The sequence below is a fragment of the Rhipicephalus sanguineus genome, unplaced genomic scaffold, assembly GCF_013339695.2.
Source record: "Rhipicephalus sanguineus isolate Rsan-2018 unplaced genomic scaffold, BIME_Rsan_1.4 Seq126, whole genome shotgun sequence".
NCBI lineage: Eukaryota > Metazoa > Arthropoda > Arachnida > Ixodida > Ixodidae > Rhipicephalus > Rhipicephalus sanguineus.
Genome location: NW_023614562.1, coordinates 8,763 through 33,842, shown reverse-complemented (window position 1 = coordinate 33,842; position 25,080 = coordinate 8,763). Strand labels below are relative to the sequence as shown.

General features: G+C 43.8%; 1 long non-coding RNA gene across 2 annotated transcripts; it reads left to right on the top strand.

Moving 5' to 3' along the window:
- The first annotated feature begins 10,001 nt into the window (after positions 1-10,001).
- Positions 10,002-25,048, top strand: LOC119376518 (uncharacterized). 2 transcript variants are annotated; one of them, XR_005180589.2, is made up of 6 exons: positions 10,002-10,412; positions 10,475-10,560; positions 15,631-15,795; positions 18,248-18,345; positions 22,727-22,847; positions 24,929-25,048. It is a non-coding gene; the product is annotated as an uncharacterized LOC119376518 (long non-coding RNA). The 2 variants fall into 2 exon arrangements; XR_007414595.1 differs by lacking the exon at positions 10,475-10,560 and having other exon boundaries at positions 10,004-10,412.
- The last annotated feature ends 32 nt before the right edge of the window (positions 25,049-25,080 follow it).

Sequence of the window (25,080 nt, the reverse complement as noted above, 5' to 3'; positions counted from 1 at the left end):
TCAGACAGCAGTTTCCTTTTTTTCTGTAGTTAGAACAACCAAAAACGGCACAGTGGTTTCCCGTTGACCTTTCGCTGACTGACATCGCAGTAAAAGACAAGAAAATCCGCAGGTAGACCTAAAACACGCAAAAATTGTTCGACAACGCCACTCATCCATGCATCAGCCCGCACACTCGGCGCCGTCGGGCACGAGCCAGGAGGAAAGCGCTGGTTGCCAGTCCGGTCCTCGTCGCCCGATGCAACGGTCCATAGAGGAGCGGTTCTACTCTGTACCCCACGAGCACTTGTTCCTGTCGGTTCTCAGCGCTCGGGAGCGGTCGATTTTCGGAATTCGAATGGAATTTCAGTGGGGGGTTTCCTAGAGCTACTTCAAGTGTACCTCACCTAAACTATTGTGAGCTTCAAGGATATGTCCTATGTACAAAAGCGAGTACCTGCATGGGGTCCAGCGTAGCGCCGGTTTTGACTGAAATCTATCTGGCAGAAAGAGATTGTTTACGTTCGCGGGCGCTTACTGATGAACGCATTGTTCGCGTCTTCAGATATGTCGATGACTATTTAAGGGTCCATCCTGTTAAGGGTCCATCCTTGACGAGGTAGCGGGACATATAGTTGAAGTTTTGAAATCCACAGCCGAGAAACTGAATTTAACTTTTGACCTGCCAGACAACTCAAGTCCACAGTCAGGCTATTCTTCAAGAATCGTGACCACATATGTCAGGCGTACCCGCCATGGTCGAAGAAGGCCATTTCGCCGTACGTTTCTTGCCACTCAAAGCTCGTTAAGAAGGGCATCGCCAAGTCTTGTTTAAGGTCATCTTTAGTTAAATCCTGCTACCACACTGTCCGAGATGGTTCCACCTCCCAGGTGGCCAGACTCCAAGAAGCAGGCTTTCCGGAGGCTCTACTAAAGGCCATAGCCGAGTAACCGTTGAAGACCGTTTGTAAGTGTACTGCAGCTTCTCGTGCTGAGAATAAGTAGGAATAGAAAGACGAGGATTTGTGGTTTTGCCCTACGTCCACAAACGTTCGCGTGGCATTAGGAAACTGGCGAGGAAATTTGGTGTAGATGTATTCTGCTCAGCGCAGTGCAAGTTGTCTCCCGTGTGCGCCCTTACGACTCTTAGGAAGAATGGCAGCTGCGGCAAAAACCACAAACGCCAGTTTGTAGCATGCAGAATGGAGGTAGTCTATGAGATCCCGTTGAGCTGTGTCAGGGTCTACGTGGGCCCAGTGGGAAGATACTTAACTAAACGCTTGTTGGAGCATTCGTATGCTGCAAGTTCAGACAGTGCAAGACACTTGGCGGTACATTGTAGGTCCTGCGCTAATTGCAAGCCACTCTTTGAGGAAACAAAAGTGCTGGGGCGCGCCAGAGGAAAAAGGGCACATGAAATATTGCAAGCATCTCTGATCTTGAGGCTCGGCCTAGATAAGAGCGTTAGTGAAGCCTCCGTTTATCTACGTAAAAAACAGCTTGATTTTCTGGGGTAGGTGGTGTGATACTGTCGCGAGAGCTTGTGGGCATATGTGCTGTCAGAAGCGCAAGTTTGATGTCAATACAGTCGAAACCTGCGATAACGAAATCCCGAGGGAACGAAATTCTCACCGCAACGAAATATTTTCGGAACACCGGCGAACGCCCATAGGAGTCAATGCATTTCGTAACTCGCGACTAGGAAAGATATTCATATCGCAGTCCCTCATTAACGAAATTTTTGGAACACGAGTGCGCAGATAATCTACTCTCGCAACATTAACTATACATTCGAAAACTGCTGAAATGGATTGATGCTACACTTAAATTGTGAAAACTATTGCTACAGCACACTTGAGAAGCAGCCGCCATGCTGTTAGGTCTATATTCGCCATGGAGAAGCCGCATGATTGACAGACATGCTGAGCCCCCTCGCTTGACAAGGTCTGTCTTTCGAGGTGAAGCAGCTAACGTAGTGTTGCTGAGACTTTTGACCCGGTTCCGGAGTGGCGTGGACTTCTGGACGTTTGTGTCTGTTTAGCGGACTTTTGAAGATTCCTTGGACTATATGAAATTATGTGTGTTCTGTGCATATGTGCATGTGAGTCTAATTCTAAAGCGATGAATTATGTTGTAATAGATGGGGAGATTTGATGGCATTATTACCATGCATTAAAGAGAAAAAAATCATTGTTTACAAAAAAACATAAAGCTGGCGACAATGATCATGATGATGGCTTGCCGAAACACCTGCTCGTTATCGCGGACTACGTAGCCAAATCCACATTACTCATGCAGTTCCGTTCGTTGGCTTGGCTCTGTGCTTTGCTTTGTCGGCTTTACGCGCACATGGTCGGGTGTGAGGAGCCATTTGTGGAGCGTTTGCTTGGTCGCTTGGTGCAACGTGAACTGTGTGTTGCGACTGCCTCGTCCGATTTCGCTGCCTGCGAAGATGCCGCCTCCAACGAAACAGCGGAATTTCGTAGGTAAGGCTGCAATCATCAGTGAGGTGGAAAAGGGCAGGAAAACAATGGACATCGCCGAAGAATTCGGCGTTGCGCGCAGCTCACTGTCCACGATACTGCGCTGAGCCGCGCTGATCCAGCGGAGCAGGAAGAAGGTTCGCCTGTAGGCGCACTTGATAACGGTACTGGTGACAGCGCAGTGCCGCCGTCACTGACCAGTGCATGGGGCGAACTTTTTGCCGTGGCAAACGAGATTCCTGATCGAGAGGCATGAAATTTGTGCATGGTAAGGCCCGCCAAAGCAAACTTACCGACTTTTGGAAATAAAATGTGTTTTTTGTAAATTCCATGTCTTTTCTGCCGCATTCTCGCCCCAATGAAATTCCCGCAAGAGCGAAATTTTGTGCTTTCCCCGCCGATTTCGTTATTGCGGGTTTCACCTGTAAATTCATTTCTTAGTCCGCGACCGTCATGTCTACTCCTACTTGTCTTCCCTTCCGTCCCACCGCAGTTTTATTTCAGTTTCAACATTACATACGATAGTTATCTGCTTGCAGAGAGCATGCGTTTTTTTTTCAAAATTCCTGCCGCGACGCCCCACGTCTGACATCTTGTTAACACGGTACTGCCTTCAAATAAGCGATCTTGTGTAGCAAAATATTTCATCCGGAAGTGATATAACGGATGCTCAGGCCACAAGAATGCCTAATTTACCATTAAGTTAGTGTTTATGGTTTCTTCCTTGCCAAGAGTGCACAGAACTGGCGAAATTCTCCAGATGAGGACGCCGTGTTGCCGATTTCGCCGCTCATAACTCGCTTGTGTCTTCGGCTGCGTTTCCCATTCTTTGGTAGTCATTCCCTTGCTCTAATTGACCGCATGTTGTCATCCCTACGCAATTACGTGGTCTGCCCCGGCCGGCCCAAGTCCATTTCCTGTCTTCCGATCTCTTAATGTTACGTCTAGAATTTTCTTTTTATTACATTGTATGCTATGTGGCTCTTATCTCTCTCTCGAGTTCAACTGTTACCCTTGTGTGTGTTCGACTTTCTGCGTCCCGTCTGTAGTCAAAGCAGGGCGGGTGAAGGCCTCAAAGAACAAAAAATAACATGGGGGGGGGGGGCGAAGCATGTAGGAAAGGGTGTTTCAGCTCCACTAACGTGAAACCCTTGGAGGGGCGAAGCATGCAGTGTACGCCAGTGTTTCCCACAGCAAATCACTGCTAATGAGCAATGAGATACAAAAGTAAGATTGGACACAGAGACCCGTAGTCCGCTTTCAGTTAACATGCACGCTGTGAATCTTTATTGTTCAACTACGCACAAGATAAATCTCCAACCGGCAGTACATAGGAGGTCAAGATCGAGCGCCTATATATATGCGGTGGCCGGTGAACGGTTGTGCAGCACGAGCAGTCGGTTTTTTCAATCAAGAAACTCGCTAGCAGAGCGCTTTGACGCTGCTGTGCGTACTCTTGTTCCCAGTGACGGCGTACCCCTGATAGGGTAATGAAGGGGACCTGCGCCGCCACTGTTCATACTTTAAGAGGTGCAGGACGCCAGAGGAGATGGCCGTGACTGCGCTTGTGTTCGTTAGGTCGCATGAGGGACTGGCTACGGGGCGCTCCATCAATCCAAATTTCCATCTTGATATAGTCGTAAGTAATACTGACGGAGAATCAGTTACTGAAACTGAGTGTTTACGCCTACTTGACGATGCATTTTCATCAGCGTTCACTAATGAACACACTACTGCTTCACCTATATTACAGCTAGTGGCTAAGATTTAATTAATGATGTGGTGAAGTGCGCGGATGTTAAAGTGCACGCCGCGAAATGGCAGTGGGAGACAACGAAGAAGAAACTGGCAAGGGGGTGAAAAAGCGAGAAGGATAAATGAACAACAACAACAAAATGAAACACCAAGTGGAGAAAACCACGGCGATCGTTCGGAAGCACGAGGAGCGAGGGAAGCGAACTGGAAGAAGAGGAAGGAGTGGCAGGGAGGAAAGCGGGCCACGCGTCTCGGCCTTTTGATTCTGCATTTTTAAATTACCGTTAATAATATACTCTAACCTTCTATAATTCATTTTCACACGTGACCACTTTTACCTATAAATTATTCGTTTCTTGGCCAATCCCCCAGAGTGGGTGTGAGCCACTTATAAAGGTCATCATCATCATCATCGTCTCGGCCGTCGGGTTTCGGACCCGAGCCATGGCGTCTACACTGAAAGAAATTTCCTTAGAATCTACGAACAAAATGTTCGTAAAATTTAAGGATGCCTGCCCTTTTATTCAAACACGGCAATAACTTACCTAAATGACAACAGATATATGTCAGTTTTTTCAAATACGGAAGGAGTCTCCTTGTATAATGTGCCACTTAAAAGTCGTAAAAGTTGGCTTCCATTTCTAATTAATGTTCTAATTAAGTTCTAATTAATGTTGTGGCTTCCTTTCGACTTATTTTCCAACCAAAGAACCCTCGTCGTTACCAGGCTACTTTTTTAGGCAAGGTGCTTTGGCGGAAAGCACGGGGAACGTGTTATAAGTATATATATATATATATATATATATATATATATATATATATATATATATATATATATATATATATATATATTATATATTAGGGGTGTGCGAATATTCGAAATTTCGAATATTTTTCGAATAGTGTTTACTATTCGATTCGATTCGCACTGGAATTTTACTATTCGAACTATTCGAACTTCCCAAAAACAAATACAGTCAACACCCGATTGAAAGTGACCCCTTCAAATTTTAATATGCTTCACACATTACACACTCGTATCGTGGCAAAGCTGTCTTTCAAGCTCCGTTACGGTCGAACTTTGCCAAAAGGCAACGTCCGATTGAAAGTGGTCCCTAGATTTTTAGTATGCTTCACCTCATTACACCCCGGTATTGCGGCAAAGCTGCCTTTCAAGCTCCGTTACGGTCGAACTTTGCCAAGAAGCAGTCAACGTCCGATTGGAAGTGGTCCCTAGATTTTCAATATGCTTCACCTCATCACACCCCGGTATTGCGGCAAAGCTGCCATTCAAGCTCCGTTACGGTCGCAAATGCATTAACTCAAGAAAACGCTGGTTCCAACATGGAGAAGAAAAATGTGGCAGAGGTGGGGGCTCAATTAATGCTGTTTTGGACCTGAAATTTGGGCAGGAAATGTGAAAAATCGGAAGCCGAAGCTTTTTAGCATCCAAAATTTCAGATGTTCTTATAATATAGACGTCTAGGAGGCAGATTTGGAACTTGTCCGCCTCGTCAGTTGGGCTTCCACAGAAGTTCCACAGAAAGAGGAGGAGAGGCTGAGGAAACGGCATCTTCGCCTATCACGTGTAAAGTGTTATCGGCAACACTTTGGTTGCACCAAACCATGTACATAAATACAATTCGGCCTCTACATTGCCTCATTCTTGATAAGACAACTATGAAACACCACCCCGCCAGTGCTTCATCAACCTAGTGAAAAGAAACACTTTCATGTTGCTATCTCATAAGAATATGCTTAGGAATCCTCTCTTAACTTTTTTTCTGCAATTTCGCTTCGAAGTATTCGAAAAATATTCGATTCGATTCGCACTCACACTTCAATATTCGAATTCGCTTCGCACCCAAAATTTTGCTATTCGCACAGGGTGAATATATATATATATATATATATATATATATATATATATAATATATATATATATATATATATATATATATATATATATTCACCCTGTGCATGGTTTGTCTTCGTTAATGGCATTTTTAGTTGTGAAGCATCTTATGGCGGGGCTCAAACTGTGTGCGGCGTGACCACCCTTACTGCGCATGCGCAATCCTCTCCACGGACCTCCTCCCCACTCTCCTTTCCCCCTCTCTCCTCCCTCTGTCCACTCCCCCTCTGAAACGCGGGCTCGACATGCCGAAACGCTGCTTCGCATCGCCTCATGGCCCCCTTTAGCGGGAGATGGTGTGCCCCTCTCCTGCGCAACGCCGCGATGAGCGCATGCGCGTCTCTTCCCCCTCTCCCTCCTCTCCTTCGCTCCCCCCCCCCTCTCGCGCCTGACGACCGCGTTCACCGCTCGCCCTGAGAGAATTAACGGCCAGGCTAGAGGGAAGACACGACGCGCGTAGAGTTCCTCTTCGGGTTCCACGACGCGAGGTCGGTAGCATGCCCAACGAACGCCAACGGAACGCGATCGTGCAAGTGCTCCGGCTTCGCATCGCCTCATGGTCCCCTTTAGCGGGAGATGTTGTAATTTTTAAAGTGCAGAGCGCTTTAGAGGCCAGGGCTGTCGTCATCGTATGCTGTCGTCGTCTCATGTCACTTGGCGTCACGTATAGGCGAAGCCATGTATAGCACAGCCATGTATATATAGCATAGCCATGTGTGGGTGAGAAAACGAAGTGAAGTTGAGTGAGGTTTTCATGTTACCACCTGTCACTTAGGTTCGTCATACAGTCACATCATCATCATCATCATCATCAACAACAACAGTCACATCAGGCAATACCAATTTTGGTGTATGACAAGCTAGCGAAACGGCCGCGAATGCACCATGAGCGTGACATATAAATCATGACATACATGACATGCATATCATGGTTTTCATGCTACCACCCGTCAGTCATGTTCGTCATACAGGCGCGTCGCCTGTATGATATACACCAATTTTGGTGTATATCAGTCTAGCGAAACGACCGCGAGGGCACCATGAGCTTGGTATGTAAATCATGTCGTACATGACTTGCATGTCATGATTTTCATGTTACCACCTCTCATTTACGTTCGTCATGCAGTCGCGTCGAGTAATACCAGTTTTGGTGTATATCAGTCTAGCGAAACGGCCACGAGTGCGCCATGAGCATGGCATGTAAATCATGCCATGCATGTCATGACTTTCATGTCACCACCTCTCATTTACGTTCGTCATGCAGTCGCGTCGCGCAATACCAGTTTTGGTGCATATCAATCTAGCGAAAAGGCCACGAGTGCGCCATGAGCAAGACATGTCAATCATGTCGTACATGTCATGCGTGTCATTATTTTCATGTTACCACCTCTCATTTACGTTCGTCATACAGTCGCGTCGCGCAATACCAGTTTTGGTGTATATCAGTCTAGCGAAACGGCCACGAGTGCGCCATGAGCATGGCATGTAAACCATGTCGTACATGCCACGCATGTCATAACTTTCATGTTACCACCTCTCATTTACGTTCGTCATACAGTCGCGTCACGCAATACCAATTTTGGTGTATATCAAGCTAGCGAAGCGGCCGCGAATGCATGTGAGCATGGCATGTAAATCATGACATACATGTCATGATTTTCATGGTACCAACTATTATTCCATGTTCTTCAGACAGTCACATCGCGCAACGCCAATTTTGGTGTATATCAATCTAGCGAAACAACCGCGAGCGCACCATGAGCGTGGTATGTAAATCATGTCGTACATGACTTGCATGTCATGATTTTCATGTTGCCACCTCTCATTTACGTTCGCCATACAGTCGTGTCGCGCACTACCAATTTTGGTGTATATCAGTCTAGCGAAACGGCCACGAGTGCGCCATGAGTATGGCATGTAAATCATGACATACATGACATGTATGTCATGGTTTTCATGTTACCACCTGTTATTCATGTTCCTTATACAGTCACATCGCACAACACCAAGTTTGGTGTATATCAATTTAGCGAAACGGCCGCGAGTGCGCCATGAGCGTGGCATGTAAACCATGTCGTACATGGCATGCATGTCATGATTTTCATGTTACCACGTGTCAGTTATGTTGTCATACAGAAATGTCTCCTCATACCAGTTTTCGTATATATCCATTCATTTAACGGCCGCGAGCGCCCCGAGACCATGTCACGTAAATCATGCTGCACATGACATGCGGGTCATGAGTTGCATGTCAGGACCTGTCATTATGTTTGTCATGGACTCTTGTCACGCCATACCAATTTTGGTATATATGAAACTAACGGTACGGCCGCAAGAGCCCCAAGGCCGTGGAATGTAAATCATGCTGTTCATGACATGCATGTCATGATTTTCATGCTATGACCTGTCATTTGTGTTCGTAATAAGGTCATGTTATGCCACACCAATTTTGGTATACATCCGATTAACGAAACGGCCAGGAGAGCACAAAGTCGTAGGCGGCTAGATAGATAGATAGATAGATAGATAGATAGATAGATAGATAGATAGATAGATAGATAGATAGATAGATAGATAGATAGATAGATAGATAGATAGATAGATAGATAGATACCTCAAAATCGCAGAAGTTCGCTAAGAAATGCTTCGCATTTTAAAAAGTGGGGTTAGCGAATGACGCTTCGCGATGAGCCTGTACTGGTGTGCTTTTTTGTTCTTTTCCATCGCTATTTATGATCCTTCCGATAACGGACCGTTTCGTGCGCATGTATGAGTGTGTTCTTGGTGCGTTTCAAAGCCGCTAGACTAGGCTCGCGTCATGAAGGAAGCAGAGTAACGTAGCGAGGGTAGAGCGAGGGCAGAGCGGCGACGATCGTCACAGCCTGCGAGATGCAGCGCGTCCTGAAGCGTCGCACAGGACAGGCCGACAAGGGTAGGGGCATGAAAGAGAGAGTAGGAGGGTGAAGGGGGAAAAAAGAGGAGGATGGTCGCACTCTGCTCGCGTGTCCCTCGGCAGCAGAACCCGCGGCGCGGGCCGCCCCCAAGGAGAGGAGTAGTCAAGCAGGTCGGCAGGGGAGAGAAGGATGCAGCAGCATATCGTGACGGGCGCACGGTCGCGGGAGAAGTCAGCGCCGCAGGCAGTGTAAACAAAACTGTCAGGAGACAGCTAAATACGGGCCTCAAAGGCGCGTAAACAGATCGGCGCCGCCGAAAAAATCGAGCAGAGCATAACACGCTGCAAGACGAAGAAGTGCAGTGCGCGAGTCACACAGGACGTTTTGTGTGCATGTGCGAGTGCTGTCTTGGCGCGTTTCAAAGCCGCTAGACTAGGCTCGCGTCATGAAGGAAGCAGAGTAACGGTAGCGAGGGCAGAGCGGCGACGATCGTCACAGCCTGCGAGATGCAGCGCGTCCTGAGCGTCGCACAGGGCAGGCGGACAAGGGTCAACAAGGTGGTGGTGTAGTGGTTTGAAGAGGAAAAGGCGCCTAATTTCTGCAGCCCGGTCGGGAGCACGGCGCACGCCTCAACAAGGTACCGAAAGAGTAGGATAAAGAAGGGGGGAAGAGCGAGAACAGAAAACGCAAGGAGGAGTGTGCACTCCGTAACTCAGTTCAAATCACCCGCCTCCCTCGAGCCAATCACGTCAAGCCAAAGACGTGCGTGCGGGACCACACAAAAAAAAAAACAATTTCGACAAAACAGATCCTACCACAACAAAATTGCTCCGTGCTTGTATACTTATAATGTTTGTTGATATCACGCGGGGTCATCATTGCTGTCAGTTGATAATTAGAGATATAACGCAACTAATTCAAATCACCCGCCGCGCGAGAGCCAATCCCTTCAAACCAAAACCACGCGTGCGGGACCACGTTCAGCGCGATAAAAAAAAATGTACCGGCGTGGGGAATCGAAGGTGGTGCCGTGATAAGTTCGTTCCGCGCTTGTATATTTGCGGTGTTTATTGATATTATGTGTGCCAATCATCGTTGTCAGTCGTCGACTGGAAGTGTATCGCGTGTGGGATGGAATGGGCGGCCAAAGGTGTGTCAAGATTTTGTGTTGGTGTTCTGTGGTGTGTCGTCGTAGCCTCAACGGGCTCGTCGCTTTGTCTGCGCGCTCAGCGCTGCGTGATCGGCGTGCTTTCCACGTTTCTTGATTACTCACGGTTATTGCGTGGTTCAATCGAGTGCATCTACTCAGACAGTCCACCGCCCAGTGCCTTGTCTGACGACGACGGCGACTGTAAAGCACAAGCGTGCGCCTCAGCGGATGCCTAGGTGAGTTCAACTCGCCAAATTGCGTAACTATGTGATCTTACTGTGTGATGACATTTATGCAGGTAAGGCAGCCCGGGTGGCGTGTTCACACAGCAGTGATGATGTACGAGAAAAGTTGTCTGATAGGCAAGTATGGATTCTGCTACAGGTAGTATCTGCTTTTCTGTGATGTTTTGTTATACACTTCTAGTAGTTGCTCTATTTGTGTCATTTAAGCCTGGTGCTGTGCGATGTCAGTGCGCGTTAAAGAAAACCAGATCCCCAAAATTTCCGGAGCCCCTCCGCTACGGCGTGTCTCATAATCATATCGTGGTTTTGGCACGTAAAACCCCAAATGTTAATATCGCGAGGTCATCGCTTGAACCGATTGTTCAATCGCCTGCTTTTAACGCACTGGTCGCCTCGTACATTATCTCTGAATAAAATGCATCGGTAATAATGAACTAACGTGCAAATCAACTACAATGCAGTAGACGGGGACGCAGATAGACACAAAACGCTTGTCAAGCTGCTCAGAAGCGTATGTATCGCTGGTTGCGTCACCATCTACTGGGTGATTCCACGAGAGATCGAACATGCCTGTCCGGTCGCAATTTTTGTTTTGCCTGGGTTTTAATATGTTATGTGGGCACATTCAAAGTGCACGGAACCGAAAATTTTATTTCCATGAAACGCTCCCAGCGCGCCAAAAAAATATTTGAAGTGGCGGCTCGGGCCTCTTGCTTTTGCTCACTGTGATGTTTTCGGATTTCACGGCCGAATTTAGCTGCGAACTATAAATGATGTGTCCAAAATTTTTTTTGCTGGTTTTAATACGCATTACTGTGAATTACATCCATGCTTTTTTTATGCTGTCCTCAAAAGAAGAAAATGTGAAAAAAATGGCAAACACGGCCGAAATCAAAAAAGGGTCCTAAGTTTGAGGCGCCTTGGCGCCTTTGCTATACAAACAGAAATTTGAAAACAATGTCAAATATAGAAAAGAGCCTTTGCAACATTTATACGGAAATCATTTTCCTACAAGCAGCGCAAAAAAGAAAAAAATAGTTAAAGAAGCGAGTTTTTTCAAAAAGTACATTTTCAAAAAATAAAATAAAAAACTCCGGTCTCAATCTTGACGACAATTTTTTTATCGAAGAGCGCTTATGTCAGTGAACACACGGTTTTAATATCATATGTCCTCAATTTGCTTTGTTTACGAGATATAACTGGCCAAATGACCCTTGCAGTGTGTGCTCACTTCAGTGCGACTGATGGTTGTTATCAGCTTGCATTGTGCGTAAATCTCAGTTTTAATTATTCTACTGCAGCAAAATCTTGCTCTGGTGGCTTTTCGTCAAGAAAAATGTGTTCTCAGATTTTATTTGCTTCTAGCGTGTGCGAAAGTGGGCTGCTGCCGCCTCTAAAGGGTGATTCCACGAGAGTCGAACGTGCCTGTCCGGTCGATATTTTTGTTTTGCCTGGGTTTTTTATATGTTATGTGGGCACATTCAAAGTGCACGGAACTGAAAATTTTATTTCCAAGGAAACGCTCCCAGCGTGCCAAAAAAATATTTGAAGGTCGCGGCGCGGACCTCCGGTTTTTGTTCACTGCAATGTTTTCGGATTTCACGGCCGAATTAACGCGAACTATAATAAGGTGTCGAAAATTTTTTGTTGGTTTAATATGCATTACTGTGTCCATGCTTTTTTATGCCGTCCTCAAAAGGAACAAAAAATGTGAAAAAAGGTGCAAAACCGGTTCCAAATCAACAAAGTTTGCCAAGTTGATGCACCTTGGCGCCTTTCCTATTTCACACAGAAACTCAAAAAAGTGTCAAGTCTTTGAAGGAGCCTTTGCAACATTTATGCGGCAGATCGTTTTCCGAAAGGCAGCGCAAAATAAGAAAATAGTTAAAGAACGAGTTTTTTTCAAGAAAGTACATTTTCAAAAATAAAAGAACTCAGGCCTTAATTTGAATGACATTTTTTCTCGAAGAGTGGCTAATGTCAGTGGAAAACACCATGTTCATATGTACGTCCTCATTTTCCTGTTCCATGGAGATTGTAACGGGCCAAAATGCTCTTTGCTTGTGGCGCTCCACTTCAGTGCGATTGATAGGTGTCATCAGCTGTGCCTCGCAAGTAAATTCTAGTTCTACTTATTTTCCTGCAGTCAAACTTTGCTCTGGTGTCTTGTCGTCAAGAAAATGTATTCTCAAAGCTTATTGTGTCTAGCGTATGCGGGGGTGGGCTGCTGCCGCTCTCTAAAGGCCTAACGCGTACGCAGTTTGCAGCTTATAACCTCAACTTACCCAGCCTGTATTCGCTAATCAGAAGAACGCGAGACACCGCGAACACATGGTTTAGGTCACTTTGTCAAAACTCTCCTTGCACACAGAATAAAGCATCTCTATGCAGCGAGGCCAACTTAATCTGTAACTAAATGCCACAATCAGCAGGCGCGCTGTATTGCAGTTGTTTTCTCACTGCCTGCTTGCTTCCCTTCCATTACGTGCATTGTACGCTCTAACCATCTTCCCCATTCGACGCACACTGTGCCTAAACATTTTTAAAAAGTTAGCTCAATCATTTTCGAGCCGTTTATTTTACTTCCCGCTATCACATGTTTTCGGCGTCGCAGATAACGTCTTCCTGTATCATCTCGACTTTACCTCAGCATTTCACAGCCAAAACGTGCGGTGCGGCATGATTAAGCCATGAGTGGCCGAAGCTGAGCAATTGATGATGTCTTGTTGCCACTTTACTAAAGTGCTTTCCCACGTCGAGGACAGCAGAGGTCTTTGGTGGCGCCAGACGGACATTACCCTTAGTTTTGACAATGAGTGTGGCCTACAAATTAATTAGCAGAGACAGTTGGGCGAGTTGGTTGATGTTCATCTTTAAAAGGCGCGAAAAAAACCACAACGGACAGGTAGGAAGGAGACATACATCGGACAAACTGGACGGTGTGTAAACATACGCTTGCGTGAACATGAAAGGTCGTTGAAGACCGACAAGCTTTCACACTTATCTGCGCATTGTCATGCTTGTGGGTGTCTTCCTTTGTTTAAAGAAGCAGCTATTTTGTTTCGAACCGAGTTCAAAGGACTCGTGAAATTGTGGAAGCCCTATATTTCTAAATCGGGTGTTTCTTGTATAAGCTGTCCGTCCGTGGCGCTATCAAGCGAGAGGTAGTACCTGATATAACTTAAGCTGGTGAGAAAAAACGTGCCTGTGTTTTATCCTTATATGCATATTCATTCTGCGGTGGTCTGGTTTTTGTCTTGTTTTTTGTAATGTGTGTGTATATCTTCTTTCGCTTTTTGATTAAAGCTTCAGTTGCTAGAAAGCGCGTGTTCCTTCCTCCGTGTGTTTTTTTCGCGCCTTTTAAAGATGAACTACAAATTAATTATTACAGCCCAAAGCGCTTAGACACCCTTAGTCATAAAATGTTAAACCGTGAGCAGTTCTGGAAACGCATTCATGACAGCTGCGCAGATGTGAGATAATTTGTGCGGCGCCGTTCAGTATAAACGCTTCGACTTGCTCTAGGTCTAGCTGTTCACTACACGCGATGCCCGCGGCCCATGGCTAGGTCCTATTATTCTGGGCCGATTATTTACGCGTTCACAAAAAGAAGATTGCTGAGGAAAATTTTCGTTGCGCAAATTTTCTTTCTTTGCTCTTTTTGTTGTTACCTACCTCCAGAAGCTACTGTCATAGGCTGAGGATCTTCGCGACACCTGCGAAGTCTGCTTGCATTGCTTTACGCTCCTCAAGGAAACCTGTCTACATCTAACCGCGATGAGTAGACCAGGCATTTCTTCAGGAAGAAGAACGATTGATATCTTGAACAGGCGCGCCCATCTTTCCTCTGATGATTCTAGGCGAGGTTGTAGGCTGCAAACTGTTTACACGTTAGCCATTTAGAGGGCAGCAGCAGCCCACTTTTGCACACGCTAGACACAAATAAAATCTGAGAAAACATTTTTCTTGACGAAAAGCCACCACAGCAAGGTTTTGCTGCAGCAGATAATTAAAACTGATATTTACGCACAATGCAAGCTAATAACAACCATCAGTCGCACTGAAGTGAGCACACACAGCAAGGGTCATTTTGGCCAGATATATCTCGTAAACAAAGCAAATGAGGACATATGATATTAAAACCGTGTGTTCACTGACATAAGCGCTCTTCGATAAAAAATTCTCATCAAAATTGAGACCGGAGTCTTTTTAATTTTATTTTTTGAAAATGTACTTTTTTGAAAAAAACTCGCTCTTTTAACTATATTTTTTCTTTTTTTTGCGCTGCCTGTAGGAAATTATTTTCCGTATTAAATGTTGCAAATGCTCTTTTCTATATTTGACATTGTTTTCAAGTTTTTGTTTGTAATAGCAAAGGCGCCAAGGCGCCTCAAACTTAGGACCCTTTTTTGATTTCGGCTGTGTTTGCCATTTTTTCCCATTTTCTTCTTTTTGAGGACAGCATAAAAAAAGCATGGATGTAATTCACAGTAATGCGTATTAAAACCAGCAAAAAAAATTTTCGACACATCATTTATAGTTCGCACTAAATTCGGCCGTGAAATCCGAAAACATTGCAGTGAGCAAAAACAGGAGGCCCGCGCCGCCACCTTCAAATAATTTTTTGGTGCACTGGGAGCGTTTCTTGGAAATAAAATTTTTGGTTCCGTGCACTTTGAACGTGCCCACATAAAATATAAAAAACCCACGCAAAACAAAAATTGCGACCGGACAGGCATGTTCGATCTCTCGTGGAATCACCCTACTGTGCTGCGCTTGATCAATCCATGACAATAGCATAATTCTTCTATGGTGAGGATTTCAACCTGGCTGCGCAAGGTTTTTTTTTTCATTTTTTTATTCATATACCCTGAAGGCCATTTGGGCATTACATAGGGGGTTTTGAGACAGTTTATATGAACAAACTTGGTAATATACACTGAAAATAGTAACCAATATAAAACATACTACTATTAATACAGGTTGGGGCGCGTAGCACTTATTTCAGGGGTCTCGAACTCGCTTCAGCCGCAGGGCCGCAGTCGCGAAAATTTTTTAGTCTCCCGCAAGGGCGGGGACAGTGAAAAACTGAGAGGGGAAAAGATGGGGAGGGGAGGGGCGTGAAAAAAATTGTCAACTAACGCTGCCATTTCAAAGACGGCCTTTCTCATATACCATATTGTTGTCGACGGAACGCGTTTATTTACAGAATGGCCCACGAACCCAACTTCCGAGCGGCACGCCTACCGGCCGAACATCGGAGTGACCCGCCTGTGCGCAGCTTGATCTGCCTACCACGCGTCGGCCTTGGTCATCATCTCACCGGCCTCGCCTTTCATCTCTACCACCTGGAAAGCCGGCGTGGCCGACGGAGGTGAGGTCGCTGGACGTACGGCTTTTCACAAAAGTATACCACCCTGCACCTGCACCACAATTGTGACGATTGAACGCGTTTATTTACAGAATGTAAAATGAATGCAGATGTACAGCTCGGAGCGAAAAACAGTTCACCGAGCCGCTCGCAAGCAAGTGCAGCCTCGTTCTCGTTTTCTTCATCTACTCTCCGATAGCGTGTTTAACTATATTTGTCATTTCTAAAGGAGATTTGATGTCAGGTTTTGAGAAACATATCGACACTGATACATAGACGGTTTTACATAAGACACATGGGCACGGCCACAAATGCTGTTAAATCAGTTTTTTTTTATTTTTTATATAGCGACGTGAATTAACAAGGTCACATAACGTCGAATGCACCAACCCAACCGTTTTCATGCGCACGCGTTGTACTGTAGCACTGTTTGTTTAGTTCAAGATACAAAACAGCAAAGTTAACAGCCCAATACGTGGGCACCAAAAACCATCAGTAAAATAGTCTATAGAAGGACCGAAATCAATACGCCGATAGTGAAGTATCGAGTTTTCATTCACCGTTATGTTTAAGTGTATTGTAACCACGTGGGGTGCCTTACGAAAAAATGCTTAGATCAGTCTCGCCAGAGTTGCTCAGGAGCGTATATATTAAATAAATGAAAGGAAATATCGGACAAGGACAGCCATATGCAGGCTGGGCCGCTGGCTAGAGATATACGGGCCATATGTTTGAGAACATTGATTTAGTTCTGCAGAAAACTTACAAGAAGGCAATGCATTTGACTGAATCATATTATGTGCTGGTAGTAACAGTAAGTGTGCATATAACTGCAAGCTTAATTGGAAGTAGTACAGCATGTCTATATAAATTATAATTGACAGACGTGTGTGTCAGTTCAACTAAGCTTATTAAGGTAGCGTATGCTCTGCTTGTTGCTGTGTTTGCCTGGGAAGAAACATGTCGATTATTAGTCCTGCCATTACATATATTTGTTTGATGAACTAAACATGTTCTCTCTAATACCAATTTATTTAATAGTGGAGTAGCATCATTGCAAAAACTTCTTATCACAAGTGGCTTGGGATGTGATGGTGTATCAAGACATTACTTGATCTTGTGGTACCGTAGTTTTCGCTTTCCTTTGTACTTTGCTAAAGAAGCATGAAGCCAGAAGTGGGGTCTTATTTGCAGTATAAAAAACCAAGATGTATCAATCAGGGAAAGGGATGACAGTGCTGCTTTAGTTTATGCAGTTATAAATTGAAGAATGTCATTTCTGATATGTTTACATGTTTTCTGATCACAGAATTCTGGACAGTGTGGTTATACTGATTTTGTGGCGTGCCAAGCACTACGAAATTGAACAGACGAAACAAGGGCACTGGATCAAGGGCTACTTTTTCTTGTTAGACACAACCTACTAATGCAGACAGACAATGAAGCCAAGGAAGGCATAGGGGAGATTATTTTAGTTTTTGACTGTAGTGTGGTAATTTTTACATAAATTGAAAGGAATTAAAGTCAACAAAAGAGACACTTGCTCCTGCCAGGGACCGAATCTGTAACCTTTGGATAGTGCGTCTGATGCTCCAATGGAGCTGCAACAGTGGTCATTGTCCCATCCATCCCATTGAGCACCTCAGTGTGTAATCCCAACAGTACATGCTAGTGCTACTTTTGGCCATCCTGGCGTCTTGTAGAACTCTTTACGAGCTGGCAGCTGGCCAATGAACCCTTGCATGCTACCTGAAGCCATCAAGTCTACCGGGACGAGACCCTATAGCTATGAAAGGACAAAAGAAACATAGTGAATTAAGGGCTCATTGAATTGAACAGACACTTGTAGGGCACAGCACGAGCCCTGCATATGAATTGACTTTAGTGCAACAAGGTTTTTTTTGAAGAGTTCAAAACTGGGCTTGTTGGCAAAACATACCCAAGATTTAAAACCATGCAAGAGCAGCAGAGGAGACAGAAAAGCCAACACAGTGCTCAATCTTTGCTGTAACCTCTGGTGCTCTTACACTTCTACTAAGTCTTCAGCTATCTTGAAATCTTCACATTCATGATGTCGTACAATAAGGGTGGCTCGTTACCATACATTGTGTACATAGAGCATACACTGATCTATTTAATATTGTGATGATAGTGCTGATGGAGTTTTCTGTGCAAGTTGCTTATTCGGCAAACTGTATTCTTCATACTATTTTAGTACGCCAGTGTGGGAAAGCTTGACATGTAACGCATAATTAAAATTGTCTGCAAAAATCTATTACTCCACTAATATTTGCTCTTAATGCATCCTAAGCTCATCATTCATGGACAGTTTTGGTGTATCAACAGATACCTGTGTTAAGCCATCATGTTTTATATGTACTACTTGTGTACTGTAAGGCCTCTATTGTGTGCAGGTTATGGAATGTTTTGTGGCATCTGTAATGCATGTACCCAGCATAGACGACTGACTGTTCAAGGAACTGAAGCAGTGGACAGCTTGCTGTGAAAGATGGGAGCATTCTTCCTCTGGTCTGGACAAGCCCATATTAAGTGGTAGGCATTGGTTTCCTTCTCTACAAATGGGCAGTTCGAGAAGAGTAGCTTGGGCTTGTTGGTACGTAATGCGAGTAAAATAGCGCACACTTAGACAGAGTAAGCAGCACGACACAAGCGCTATCAACAGATGAATATTTGAAATAGCAGAGAAAGACTTGTGTACAGAAATGTGTGAGGTGAGTGCGCATGTTACACAGGCATGACTGCAAACGATCTGAAATCGGCACAAAAGATCGGTAGCTCCTTTACGGGCAAGCTAACAAAAGGCATGCTAACACACCGTGTGCCTAACTTCTCAATCATTTTGCCTTCTATTATCTCACGGACTGCATTTTCTTTACTGTTCACAATCACGTCAACTTCATCAAATTCAGGCTGACATTCACACGTGCTACATTTGCATAGCTAGGTGACCGTTTTTGTGCTTTTGTACATTGCAACGGTGTTCTCTCAAACGATCGTTAAGGCATCTAGCGGACTGGCTAATGTAGAACTTTCCATAATGCAGTGGGATCCGATACGCAGCATGATCAATGCATCTAACAAACGTACATCTATGTTTCTTTGAGCATGTCGCTAGTAGCTCCTTCCTGGAACACTGCTATTGCAAAGGCTGAAAGGTTTTTGAGGGGCACTAAACACAACAGTTACATCAACGCGACCAGCAATCTTCTTGAGATTATGCACAATATCATGCATGTAAAGCGCTACACAACAATGCACTCTATGGTGCGGGCAGATAATTCGTGAAGTAAAAATTTCGACCACTGCTACCTGTTGATTCTCGGTTAACCAGCTTCCAGTAAGCGACCTGTTCTTTAGCGCAAAAACACAAAAGTGAATGCCCTCTGCGTGTTATTACATCTGAGAAAGCAGCATGGCAAAAATCTATTTCTAGCTCCTTGCTAGAAATACTAAATCTGCTGCAGTGTAATGATCCTTTTCAAGTGAGATATTCTACCTTAATGATAATTTCAGAGAGCACCGTGGCAATCAAGAAAAGCACAAGGACGGTCTTCTAGCTATGCAGTGCGACATGTGGATGTCAGCAGGAATTCGATAAAGTTCATGTGATTGTCAAAAGTAAAAAGTTAGTCCATGAGATGATTGAAGGCCGAAATGACTCAGTGGTTAGGCACACGATGTGTTAGAATGCCTTATATTAGTTTGCCCGAAAAGGAACTTGTATTCCTTTGTACCGATTTCAGATGGCTTGCAGTCATGCCTGCGTGACACACGCACTCACTTCACCTGTTTCTTTACATAAGACTTCCTCTGCTATTTCAAATAAACAATTGTTAGCACTTGTGTCATGTTGCTTACTCTGTCCCTGTCTAAGTGTGCGCTATTTTACTCATCCAACTGAGAAACTTATGGCACTATATGTGAGGAACACCAAGGCAGGAAAGAGTATGTAATAGCAAGTGCTTGTGATATTGTTCAAACACACAATGTTGCAACTTGCCTGCAGCATAGCTTGCACCTTCACAGCTCTTTGCAAACAGTCGTGCAGTTGGGCACACTTCACCCTGCTGTTCTGGGTCACAGAGAATGTGGCCGGTTGGATCAGCGTGATGTGACATGTACCCCAAAAAAAAATATCGTCTGAAGGACACTCACCATTTATACCTTGGGCTCAAATAAAGAGCCAAGGCTTTTATGCTTCGTTACAGCCTCTACAATGGAAATCTCAGACTTCCAGTCACATGCTTTGTGCTGCTTACAAGTTGCTCCTGTGATCACTTGAACCATTCCTGTCGCTTTCTTGTCATCTTTGGATGACACCAGCTTCTCTTCTGATGAGCTCTTGAACACAGCAACGTTGCTGATAGTGCATTTCAATTTTTTCTGAGGATATATGATATCAATAGCTGCATTAGTAAAGAGAAATGGGAAAAAGCATACCTGAAGCTATGTCTTGCTAATGGCTGCAGCCGACCTCACTTTCATGAGGAACAGGCACTCAAAGATGGGCAAAAAATGTCTCAATAGAATCTGATTTCTTGTGTCACTGTCTGTCATTGAGATGCCTTTTTCGCTTGCTTTTTTTATCATATTTTCACACCTTCCTTGGTGAAGTAGGATGCTCAGAACGAATGAAACAAGTTAAAGTGTTTTTTCCCATCAAGCCGTCCAACTAACTTCTTTTCAGCGTGCAGTTCTATTCTTTATAAAGCACTTCAAAAACTTTTCTACTGAACTATACATAATGCAAGCTCCCTCCGTCTCTGAAGCACAGTGTTTAAAGCAAAAGGGCATGTGAACTTCTGTGGATTTTTGTTCTTGGTAGCGCATAATTGCAAGCTTCAGTAGTTGCCAAGTCTTAAATATGTGCTGTTCATAACATTTTGACTGCAACTAACTTTTGTTCATTAGCCAACTTTATCACTGCATTGGTTCTATTCGTATTGTTGTGTTGTACAGAAACAGGGTGAAATATTTCCATGTTCTCTAAACCTTTGAGACGCCACCAATGAAAAACTGTCTGTAAATGCGTCAAATTGATACATCATTTCAAGGCACTCGATATTCTATTGCAACAAAAATAATGTCATAATGCAATAATTTATGTGTGTTATAGTAATTATAGTTCAATTGTAATAATTATCTATTGTAAAGTCATTCATGCTACGTTCTTACATTAATAGAATGAAATCTTACGCCAAAAATATAGTGCAAATTTGTTTTTGTGTATGTTCATTTGGAGTGAAGAAAAATTATACTTTTGGCATGGCTCGCAGGTAGGAGCACTTCGAACGACTCGTTGAACAGTGTAGTGCCTTCAGCAAACTGATAATATACAACAGTACACTGCAAAATGAAGTTAAATGAACACAAATTTATTATGCAGCAGGTTCATTTGATCCAAAGCTCAACGTATCTTGATCAGCGCTTCTTGTAATTCCTCCCTGTGTGCGTTGTCTTGCTTTTCGCGCTGCTTACTTCCAAGGTATCTTGCTCTCTAGTAGCCCTAGTCGTTACCAATGGCAAAAATAAGTGGTGCACACAATTGTGTACATAGCGTGTCAAAGGGTTAAAGGTTAATTTTCTGGAGAGTCCTTTGCTTTGTATGTGGCCAAGTAAAGCCTCACTTTAGTTGTAATTATGAACTACATTAATTGAAAAGCTAACATTAGTGATAAGATTCAGTGAAACAAAAATACTCCGTATCATCAGATCTTATTGCCAAGGGCCTCTATGCACTGTGTGATCTTTTGTGCATATGCAAGACGAAGGAGTGTTGGCTTGGTGACAAATGAGTGTCAAGGGTGAATGCAAGAGAGATCATCTTCAGTTTTCTCTGCTCTGAGGTATCAATTTTATTTTGAAGGGCCTCACATAAGTAGTGCTTCAGATTTGACAAATGATTTTGTGTGCGTTTTTAAGATGTCAGGGAAACCAGGGCTTCAATTCATTAAGCACCATTGTCTTCATCAGCATACTGCAAAAACATTATTCCTAGAAGTTACTGCGTAATTACAGCATTTAGGCCTTCATTTTATATTCCATAGCTAGGGTTAGCACGGCACTACATTTCTCGTTTTAGTTGGACATTTGTTCTGTGCTTTCCTTTTTGTTTTTCAGTCACATTTTAATGAGTCATTTGGTTTCAGAAGTACTTCAAAGGTACCACAGAATGTAAAGTGCATTCTGACTTATGCCCGCATGGCAGTTAGATGTTTGTACATATGTGAACATTGTATATGTCTGTGCACAGGCATGAATGAACAGATTATGTTGCACATTAATGTAACATGTAATTGTTTAGAGCAAGACAAGGGATATAGAAATATTATGTTCATGTAAGACAAAGGCATGACATGGATAGATTCAATGCCTGGAAATGAACAGTGTTCAGTACTGTTATATCAAGGGCAATTCATTGAATAGTATTAAAATTGCGAGATTACTGAGAAAGAGAAAAATATCTTTCGTGACTGCATTTACTAATCCTGATGTGAAATAAACTTTGTGCTAACTTTGAATTTTCATGTTTATATTACCACACTGTGCATGCTGATGGCAGCGACGACAACTGCAAAGGGTAAATGTTGGAAAAGCTACAGACATGAGAGCTAGGTAAAAGGTACACACAAGTGAACTGTTGTATTTTAAAATTGCATGGTGAATTCCTTGACGTAATATTCATATTGTTTAATTTTACTTTATTCAAGAATTCTTGTGGGTCAACCAAAAAACACTGAAGCCACATGGCAATTGGCTCTGTATTAATCGCAGCTTAAGAGGATTGCAAAGTTCCTTATAAATAAAACATCCTTGAGATCTTTCGAAAGCAAGGAACAAACGTGATAATGACTTCATAACTGTATTATGGAACAAACAGAATATCCAGACGACACATTTTTGTGCCTTCCAGGGAGATGTTCAATATCAACCCGATGAGAGGCAGCAAATGTGGAAATGGACGCAAGTCAAGGACAGCTGCAGACAGCAAAATATTGAAACTGATACAACGATTGTGCTGAATCACCGAAGATGTAAGTTAACTTTTTTGCTTGTGGTACTTGCTGATGAGCTTGTAATCCCTGCTATATTTTGGTTGCGTGTGTAGGGCCTGATATTCAATAAGGTTGTGCTGAATATGTAGGTTAACAAGCCTGAATGGTCAGTCTGAGGAGATCCATCATAAACATTTTTATTGAAGGAATGTTGAAGCACTTGTTTTTACACAGAACAAGACAACCTTTATGATAAGTGAAAGCAATTTTCAGATATACTAACAATATTTGCAGACTTGTGTTGTCGAATTTACATTCCTTATTCTTAATTCTTTTTCGCTTGCATGCTTCCTCGTATCTCTTTGTCTAAACAAGGGGCACCAGTGCCACCCCGTCTATTGCTCATAATATGAGGGGATGCTTTGCTTTGTGAAACGGAACATAAGAGCCCTATGTTAGCTAGAGGCTCTTCTACCAGCTATAGGCGGTGGTCTGGCATGCGTTCGCCTCTTGGCCATGCCTGGTTATTTTGACCCCCAGTAGCCGACAGCTTGAGCGGACGTGCTTTCTCATGCAGCAAACTGTGCATTCTAGTCAGCTGTCACTGTGCGTCGGCCACACTCTCGCATACCCTCTTTCATGAATGACTCTGTGTATGTCAGCAAACTGCAGGTTGTCATATTGACATCAGCAGGAAAGCACATACATGGTGCTATTTGCTGTGGCTATGTAACCAGACAATATACAGGAGGGCAGACAGTATTAGCAAAGAAAACTGCTTAAGTTGACCAAATCGCTCTTCATTAATTTCTCTCATTACTGCAACAGCATACTTTCCGCAATGTAAGAGGCTGCCTCATTCTCGGTTAATTGCTAGGTGCTTTTCCACGTTTGCTGCATTACTAAGCATCCGAGCTCGGGGTCGCCAGGAACAGAAATAAGTCGAGAGCGAGAACAAGCAGGAGGTGTAGTTTATTTTGTTAGCGGTCGTTTTGATCGAGTGCTCAGTTTGATACAAGTTACTGTGAACGAGACAAACTGTTGCTTGGAAGCAGGACAGAATGTCAACGTCAGTGCCACAGAATGCAAAATGCTCCTGAGAGGTTGTGTAGCTAGCTTTGCTGCATACTGCAACAATGCAAGGAATAAGCAAGTGGAGAGCAAAGCTACGTCCCCATTACGATAAACAGGAGCATCTGCGACCTTGATTCCATTGTCAGGTGTTGAGTTTCTGGATCCCGACGAGCAGGGACGTGCGTTACTTATGAACTCCAATTGGAAAGTGTTTAATAATGTGTAACACATTAAGCTGTGAGAGAAAGTTGGGCAGCCTCGATGTGCCTGCCTTTGAGCGAATGCCTTGGGCTGTTGATGTCGCCTATGACACTCACTCATTTTACATTTCGAGTTAACTTGTGAAAACACCACAGGCAAGGACGATTTGCAACACTGTCCACCTGAAACTACTTGGCGTGATGTGGGAGCGGTAACTGAAACTTTGTTTCACAAGTGCACCTTTGGAGTGGCTCATTGCGTACATTTTGATTTACTTATTTCATGTTGCATGTGCCTCGTTTTATGCAGAAAGGCTAAATGTCACAGAACGTGTTTTTATCTCCTCTTTAGCTCTTTTAATTTGGCATTTTTGACAAAAACGACACTCCTTCTCAGCCGGCCTCAGTTCGAATCTGTTCACAGCCATTGCACGTGTCCGACAGCTGGTGCGCAAAATCTGATTTTCACTTTTGCTTTGTTTTCTTGCTTTCAAGATCCCCCTTTGCTTGAACAGTTACACATGTCTAATCTCAACATGGTAATCTAGCATTTCAATTGAACTTAACGTCTCCCCTCATGTCTTTAATGTCGTCTGCACAGAAGTCATTTGGATTTTTTACTGTGAACACTATTTTTTTTTAGTCAATCATGCAGGGGTTTAGGATACACATGCCCTTTTCTTTTTTTATGAGATTGGGCGGGCTGTGGATGCATCAAAATTCAAAACCTGCTGCTGTGTGGCTCGTTTGTTTTTGCAAGGTAGATGCAAAATTCAGTTTCGGCACAGATTGCCTTCTTTCATTTGGTTCAAGTGTCCTCATATATTTTGTTTCTTCTCTTTTCAGATGAGCCAGAGTGCGAACAGTATACTCGTACAGTTTCGCAGAATAAACCCCATCTTTATGCGTTCAGAGCAGCTGGATGTTCACTGTTTACTTGGCAAGAAGTAGTATGTATGCATGCTTCCTGCCACAGCTATGTGCTCTCCCACACTTTG